Here is a 9,109-nt window from a genome sequence, read left to right on the forward strand (position 1 = left end):
ACTTCCCTCCTCTGCTGGCCTGGTCACCCTTAACTGCCCTCCCATGCAGGCTTGATTGCCCCCAACTGTCCTCCCTTGCAGGCCTGGTCCCTTCCAACTGCCCTCCCCTGCTGGCCATCTTGTGATGGCCATCTTGTGTCCACATGGGGGCAGGATCTTTGACCACATGGGGGCAGGATCTTTGACCACATGGGGGCAGCCATCTTGTGTGTTGGAGTGATGGTCAATCTGCATATTACTCTTTTATTAGGATAGAGGCCTGGTGCATGGGTGGGGGGCCACCTGGTTTGCCCTGAAGGGTGTCCTGGATCAGGGATCAGGGTGGGGGTACCCTTGGGGTGTGGGGCGGCCTGGGTGAGGGGCCTGTGGTGGTTTGCAGGCCGGCTACACCCCCAGGTGACCCAAGTGGAGGCCCTGGTATCTGGGATTTATTTATCTTCTACATTTGAAACTTTGTAGCCTGGAGCGGAGCCAAGCCATCTGCTCGCTCTGTGGTGGCAGCCATTTCTGTTGGGATTTACTTATCTTCTATAATTGAAACTTTGTTGCCTTAAGTGGAGGCCAAGGCAGGCCAGGGCTGTGGAAACTTGGCTTCCTCCATCTCTGGGGGCAACCCTAGCCTCCTGCTCTCTCCAGCTCCATGGCTGCTGTCATTTTTGTTGGGATTTATTGATCTTCTATCATTGAAACTTTGTAGCATTGAGTGGAGGCCTGGGCCGGCAAGGGCAGGCAGAAAGCTTGGCTTCCTCTATTGCCAGGGGAAACCCAAGCCTCCCTTCTGCTCTCCATGGCCGCAGCCATCTTGGTTGGGTTTATTTGCATATTCGCTCCGGATTGGCTGGTGGGCGTGGCTTGTGGGTGTAGCAGAGGTACGGTCAATTTGCATATTACTCTTTTATTACATAGGGTATTTTTATTGACTTCAGAGAGGAAGAGAAAAGGAGAGAGAGATAGAAACATCAATGATGAGAAAGAATCATTGATCGGCTGCCTCCTGCACGCCCCCCATTGGAGATTGAGCCCACAACTTGGGCATGTACCCTTGACCAGAATCAAACCCGAAACTCTTTAGTCTACAGGCTGACACTCTATCCACTGAGCCAAACCAGCTAGGGCCTGACCCACATTGTTGAAATTTGCATGCTTGCTTCAGAAAAACCTATGAACAGGAGAGTAGGCTTCCAGGCTATTCCACGGAGCCAATTTAACTCAGAGTGTAACTAGCTCTGGTATCTTTTTTTTTCTTCTAAATATATTTTATTGATTCTACAGAGAGGAAGGGTGAGGGACAGAGAGTCAGAAACATCGATGAGAGAGAAACATCGATCAGCTGCCTCCTGCACACCCCCCCACTGGGGAAGTGCCCACAACCAAGGTACATGCCCTTGACCAGAATCGAACCTGGGACCCTTCAGTCCGCAGGCTGATGCTCTATCCACTGAGTCAAACCGGTTAGGGCAAGCTCTGGTATCTTAACACTATAGAAGTCCAGCAGTCTTTAAAACCTGATCCCACAGAAAAGCCATTCTGCATTGTAGCCTGGAATGTAGTCCCCGCCTGCACAAGCGTGGGGCCCCCTCCTTCGCCCAGGGCCACGGCAGCGACAGGAGTCTTGAGTTCTCAGTGCCCTCGGCCAGTATAAATGCAGGGAGGGAGTCTCTAAAGCTTCTAGTGTCTGTAAGTGGGTGTCTAAGTGTCCCCAGCAGCAAGGAAGAGAGGGGAGTTCAGATGCTTCCCTCAGCAATGGGAGTCGGTGGCCGGAATGGCCATTTGTATGGAATAGATATTCACCGAGTGTGATTGTAAGCTGAGAAGAGCCTGCACACTGAATTAGACGCGTTGGACACTATTAGAGCTGGAAATATGATTTAAGGTCAGCTAATCCGACCCCCACCCTTTGTAGAGGAGGAACCGACCCCGAAGAAGTCCAACGACTTGCCTGTGGCCACACTAAACAAGTGGCCCCACCAGGAGCGAGCCCAAGCCTGCCAGGAGCAAGTCATTTCACTCGAGTTCAGGTCCTTCGTCTGCTTATTGGGAACGAGCATCTCTCCCACCCCGAGGCTTGTCGGCGGTCACATGAGGACATGCTTAGGAAAGCTTCACAAACTGCAACACGCCATGCAATGGAGCTGCTTCTATTCCCTTCACTCCCAACTGCTGCTTATTCCTCTCGTCAAACTCAGTGGCTCAATCAAGTGATACCAGAGCCAGAATGTGTGGTGGCAGGACCCCACAGGCAGCCCCCAGAGCCTGCTGGGCCACCAGCCTAGGAAACTGAGTGGGCTGTTCCTACTTGTCCCTGCTTTGCTTGCTTTTACCCCCAAAGCTGACGTTTCTTTTTGGACAGGCAGCGGGAAATGTGTTCACTCTTCTTCCCCAAGCAAGAGAGGCCCAACCTCCCGGACAAGGTCTCGAAGCTTCGAGGAAGACCAGCGCTTGCGAGGGAAAACGCAGAAACACCCAGGGGCTGTGAGAATGATTCTAGGAGTCCCTGCATGTCTCCCAGTGGGAGGCTCAAGAGAGCAGGGAGTCCTCAGCAGAAGGCTCTCAGTAATGAGCTGCTGTCCTCCACGTGCTGTCCTTGCCCCCTCCCCCTTTTAAAATATATTTTTATTGATTTCAGAGAGGAAGAAAGAGGGAGAGAGAGATGGAAACATCAGTGATGAAAGAGAATAATTGATGGGCTGCCTCCTGCATGTCCCCACACTGGGGATGGAGCCCACAACCCGGGCATGTGTCCTGACAGGGAATCGAACCTTGACCTCCTGGTTCATAGGTCGATGCTCAACCACTGAGCTGTGCCGGTTGGGGTGCCTTTGTCCTTTTGAATACACTGGGTTAGCTACTGCCATGGTCCATCCTTTCCCACCTGCAAATATTCTTGCAATAAGTTAGACACTATTTTGTAATTGCTTTCCATGGATGGGTCACGAGTGTTTTTTCAATGAGTCTATGCCACTTTTCCAAGTGTCTCATCTGCTACCACTATCTAGTTATGGGGTTTCCTTAGCTGTGGGAGCCCAGATGTCTGGGTGTAATAGCTTGTAAGGAAGGCCTTGCTGAGTTCTGATTGGTTGGTTTTCCTTGTGGCCCGTTGATCTGAATATCTCTCCATGCAGCCTTTTCACAAGATGGAGGTAACGGGTAATGTCACCGAGAGGGCGGTCCCATAGCCAGTGCGTTATCTCTTGCGAAGCACAGAACAGCAGTCAGCAAAACCATAATGGAAGCTAGCATTTATTGAGCAGTGAGTTTCTTGGGCTCTGTGATGAACGTGCTACCTGGAAGATCTCATTTAACCCTCACAACGACCCTCTGAGGTGGTTGGACTATTTTTATCCACATTTAACAAATGAGGAAACTGATACCATATTTTCCGGCATATAAGACGACTGGGCATATAAGATGACCCCCAACTTTTCCAGTTAAAATATAGTTTGCGATTTACTCACCGTATAAGACTACCCCTCTTCCAACGCACACCAAATAAAAATTAAAAAAACATCATATTTGATTTCAATATGGTAATTTTAATTCAAATGCTTATGACATGCAGGTACTTAGCAGGAAAACTGTCACTTATAAACATAAGGCTATTTGTCATCAAACATGTAAACATAAAACAGTGCAAGTGGATTAAACTTTTCCTAATTCACTCTAAAGCTGAAAGGAAGGATAAGACAATAAACCCATGGGAGCTGCCATGCTGTTTGTTTTCTAAGCTGTCAACTATCAGTAGCTAACCCAGTAGCTGTCACTGTCAACTGATGATGATAGGAGGAAGATAACAAACAATAGAGAGAGAGCAAGTGCCGGGCAGGTCCCTGGTGAGTTAGCAACACCACTTCACTGCAGTCCTCAGGAGCTAGATCTGAGAGGCAGAGAAGGAGGTATGGTAATAGGATACAAGGGCGGGCCAGACGGGTGAAAGAGGCGTGTTTTTCTGGGCACAGCTCTATCTCTTTTTTCCATATCCCGGGCGTCCCGGACACCTGCAGCTTGCTCCGCCCTTCACTTACACCTTCCCGGTGAGGAGCCCCCTCACCTTGTCATCAGGACTGCGTTAAGTCACTTCTTTCCACGAATCCTGGTGAATGTAGAGGAAGCAGGGTCTGGTCGCGTTCACCTAGGTCAGTGGTCGGCAAACTCAGTCAACAGAGCCAAATATCAACAGTACAATGATTGAAATTTCTTTTGAGAGCCAAATTTTTTAAACTTAAACTTCTTCTAATGCCACGTCTTCAAAATAGACTCGCCCAGGCCGTGGTATTTTGTGGAAGAGCCACACTCAACGGGCCAAAGAGCCGCATGTGGCTCGCGAGCCGCAGTTTGCTGACCACAGACCTAGGTCAATGGGCATGTGAAATTCCAAAGTGACTAAAAATAAAGGCACCCTTACACGGCAGAGCTTATGAAAAGCGCTCGTGTGCACAGAATGGAAAACGATCACCCTGAGCTGCTCCGGCTCCTGGTTCAGGCCAGCAGGGAGGTTACTGGGTCTGGCCTGAGCCCTGTGGCTCAGAGAGGACCCCGCAGGCTGGGTACAGTCACCAAGCTCCGGTGACAGTAGAGGCGCCTCTGTGGCTACCCAGTGTTGTGGAGGGGATGCGAGTGAATGACCACTGGAGCCCAGACCAAATTAAAATTTAGGGAGCCTTTATTAGTCGGGCGGCCGGACGACCCGGCGACTGCTCTGCCATTCTCCACGCAGGGAGACCAGAGAGCAGCAGCGACCCTTTGTGTAGGACCGCTTTTAAGCCCATTAACCACATCCGGTTTTTGCAGAACAAGTAACCCAAGACAAAACAGTTTTCCCAAGCAACGTCAGGATCATGCCAATGACGACCATGTTATTCACAGGGTCATCCTGTTCTTCAGAAAGCTGACAGTGTTCTATGAAAGAAGGTCTACGTGCTGGGAAGGGGCCATGAGACCGTATCTCAAGGCCTGGCCTGGTGTCAGCACTGACAATTCTATCTGAGGCATAGTCCACGGCCTCTCTGGAAGCATGCTCAAAAATTCCCACTCTATAACACCAGGGGGCTGAGCTGAACCACTCTCCAAGGTCACATTACTCTGAACGGGAGATCATGGGAGCCTTCCAAGGAGTGCCATCTGCTCAAGTCGCCCCCTGTGTTGACACCCGTGGGTGCCTCTCCGGCTCTAGGCAGGGCTGTGTGTGCTTTGTGGGTCCAGCGCCCAAGCCAGCACTGGGCACTCAGACAAGGCTGTTGTTGAAAACCTCCCTCCCTGCCTGCCTCACCTGTTCCTCCTCTGGCCTCTCACCTCTCCGTCACCTCCTCCAGGAGGCACCATATGGGATCTTTCATTGGCTCGGGGATTAGGGGACGGTCAGAATGGAGGGGGCACGGCAGTCTCCTTGTCACCACATGCACAGCTGAGGCTGGGTCCCGTCCAGTCACACTCTCATACCAGCTGCCACAGCAGCCACACCCTCCCTCCGTTTCCATGAGTCAGAAGTGGCTGTTCCCAGTGACCCCCGGGGGTGGACAGAGCCGAAAACGGCCTGAAAAGTGACTCTATAGAAAGCGGACTGGGCCCGAGCTCTGAGGTTCTCAACCTTCCTAACGCCGTGACCCTTTAATACAGTTCCTCATGTTGTGGTGACTCCCAACCATAAAATTATTTTCGTTGCTACTTCAAAATTACAACTGTAATTTTGCTACTGTTAATGAGTCGTAATGTAAATATCTGTGTTTTCCGATGGTCTTAGGCTCTACAGCAGCGGTTCTCAACCTGTGGGTCGTGACCATGCTTACCAGCTCCCCGCCCCCCAAGTCTGCTGGTTTCTGTCTCTTATTCAGTAGGCATTTAAACTGCCTACTCCATGCAGTGCAAGGACACACACACACACACACACATGACGTGGCAGCATCGTGATGGGCTTTAGAACTGCTCTGGGGAGGATCTAAGTAAACATGTTGCAGACACACAGGGAAGCACAGGAGACCATAGGCTCAAGTTACCCAGATCATGGGTGATCACATGGCTTCTGCTGAGCTTTGAGACTCGTTAAATAGCAATCTACAAAGTGCATGCTCCCCTGCCCGGCCCTGACCACCCTCACGCAGCTCCCTTGCAGGCGGTGATGAGAGCTACAGGTCAGGCTGAGGGTGTCTAACGTAACTGTATCTCCATCCTTGCTGATGCTCCTCCAGGCCCAAAAGGGACAGCGGGCAGTGAGCCCAGAGTTCTGGCCTCCTGTGGTCTAGACAGTTCCTCACTCTCCAGGGCATGCAGAGATCACGGCACTCCATGGACCAGTCTCCATGGTGAGAACAAGGCAGCCACCGGGCAGCCACTCAGAGCCCATGTTTTCTTCTGGCACATGCCATCCACCTGGCTGATTGCTCATCTCCTGATTTGTAGTAAAACAAGGTCAAAGTAACTTTGCTCAGTGTGCATTGCCATCGTGTCCAGTCCTCCAACCTAGACCAGCTCCATGTAATAAATGTGCATGAGGTGAATGGAAAGATACCCATTAAAAACTAAGGATCAGGGACCTATGGGGCAGGGGAGAGGGATGGAAGGGGGTAAAAGGGGGAAAATAGAATAATAGTTTAAAAGGTCCTCGAATAAACCAATAATGATGGAGGAGCCATGAACAGAGGAGTGTGACCTACACAATTCACTACCCCTGAGGTCCAACAGAAAATAAATGAATAAAAAAAGTTTAAATCATTTTGGGAAGTTTTACATTTTTTTTCTGTCAAATGCAAAAAGATACAGTAAAACTGCCAAGATAAGAAGAAATACCCATGTATATGTCTGGTATTTAGCAAGTGCTTAATAAATATTTATTGCATAGTATGCACATTTAGCAATGAATATTTTGTACATTGTACTATCTATGCATATTCTTGTACGTTGTACACTTATTTGCAATTGTCTTTCTTAAGCTGCTAAAATTTCCTTTCTTAACTTATATAACTCATGAAATCTTCTCTCTTTGTACCTTTCTTGCTTAATTTTTTAAAATGTATTTTTATTGATTTCAGAGAGGAAAGGAGAGGGAGAGATAGAAATATCAATGATGAGAGAGAATCATTGATCGCCTGCCTCCTGCACGCCCCCTACTGGGGATAGAGCCCGCAACCTGGGCATGTGCCCTTGACTGGAATTGAACCCAGGACCCTTCAGTCCACAGGCTGATGCTCTATCCACTGAGCCAAATCAGCTAGGGATCTTTCTTAAATTTTTAATGTGCATTTGCTGTCACAAAATAACCTCAAGAAATGTATCTCCCAAGCCTCTATTTTCAATTTATCTGTCACATTTTATCCCTGTCTTTCTCTCACTGTCACACATACTTATATACACATATGCACAAGTGCTCACACAACACATACTACAACCTTAGTCTAGTTCCCTTTGTTTAACTTCCTACAGTCAGTTCAACATGTACCTTTTTATCAGAATTTAATAGTTATCCATAAAGCATTAATAGTGTTTTATTTATTTATTCATATATTTTATTATAAACACAATTAATCTTGCTCTTTGCATTTACTTAACAAGCCCAATGATAAAAGTCTTAAGAGAGCAACATATAGTTATTAATTAACACATTCATAAATGTGTTTTTGATGCATAAATTGATTCAATAAAATAACTATTCCTGTGGAAGATTTGAAGCATGCTCAATTTTTAATATATTTTATTGATTTTTTACAGAGAGGAAGAGAGAGGGATAGAGAGCCAGGAACATCAATGAGAGAGAAACATCGATCAGCTGCCTCTTGCACACCCCCTACTGGGGATGTGCCTGCAACCAAGGTACATGCCCTTGACCGGAATCGAACCCGGGACCCTTGAGTCCACAGGCTGATGCTCTATCCACTGAGCCAAACCGGTTTCGGCTGAAGCATGCTCAATTTTTAAAAATATTTTTATGTCTTATATTATACAAAATGGGTAATTAATAGGAATTCTAAAATTATTTTCAAAAAGACAGCATATGATTTCACTCATATGTGGGAGAGAAAACTGAAACTCGTAGACACAGACAACAGCATGGTGGTTAGCAGAAGGAGAGGGTGGGGAGTAGTGGGGGTGAAGGGGACCAAATATATAATGACGGAGATGATTTCTCTTTGGGTGATGGGCACACAGTGCAGTATTGGGCTCATGTATCATAGAATGTACACTGGAAACCTACATAATCTTATTAACTAACTAGAGGCCTGGTGCACGAAATTCGTGCAAGGGTTGGGTCCCTTGGCCTGGCTGGCGATCAGGGCTGATCAGGGCCTTCCAACTGCCGGCTGGGGCTTTCTTTTGTTCTGTGCCACCCCGTGGTGGTCAGCACATTTCATAGTTAGAGATTGAGCTCCTGGTCAAACTCCCATGGGGGACAATTTGCATATTAGGCTTTTATATATATAGATGTAACCCAAATAAGTGTAATTTTAAAAGAACATTAAAATGCTTCTCAATAGAACTTTTCACCTATTATCCATCAATATCTAAAATATTATTTTTGTGTCTGTTCATTGGCTTGGATGGGCAGCTGAGAGCCACATCCCACTGAGTCCTGGGAGAAATATACTTAAATATTTTAAGTAAAGTGATGCCTTACTTAATACTAGATTCCTCTCAATCTGGAATTGCTAATCTGACCTAGTACTAGTCTCATCTTCAATTTTTGACCTTGTCCCCATGGCTCTCTATGCCTGGAATGTCCTTAGTAATGAGGCTGAAACTTCCAGACCCAGCCTCAATGTCACCGTACTGTGAGGTGGCCTCATAGCCAGCCTCAGTGTCACCCCTCTGTGAGGTGGCCTCATAGCCAGCCTCAATGTCACCCTCTGTGAGGTGGCCTCCGTAGCCAGCCTCAATGTCACCCCTCTGTGAGGTGGCCTCATAGCCAGCCTCAATGTCATCCCTCCATGAGGTGGCCTCCATAGCCAGTCTCAATGTCATCCCTCCGTGAGGTGGCCTCATAGCCAGCCTCAATGTCATCCCTCTGTGAGGTGGCCTCATAGCCAGCCTTAATGTCAGCCCTCTGTGAGGTGGCCTCCATAGCCAGCCTCAGTGTCAGCCCTCTGTGAGGTGGCCTCCATAGCCAGCCTCAATGTCACACCCT

This window comes from Eptesicus fuscus, chromosome 22 (assembly GCF_027574615.1).
Source record: "Eptesicus fuscus isolate TK198812 chromosome 22, DD_ASM_mEF_20220401, whole genome shotgun sequence".
Classification (NCBI taxonomy): domain Eukaryota; kingdom Metazoa; phylum Chordata; class Mammalia; order Chiroptera; family Vespertilionidae; genus Eptesicus; species Eptesicus fuscus.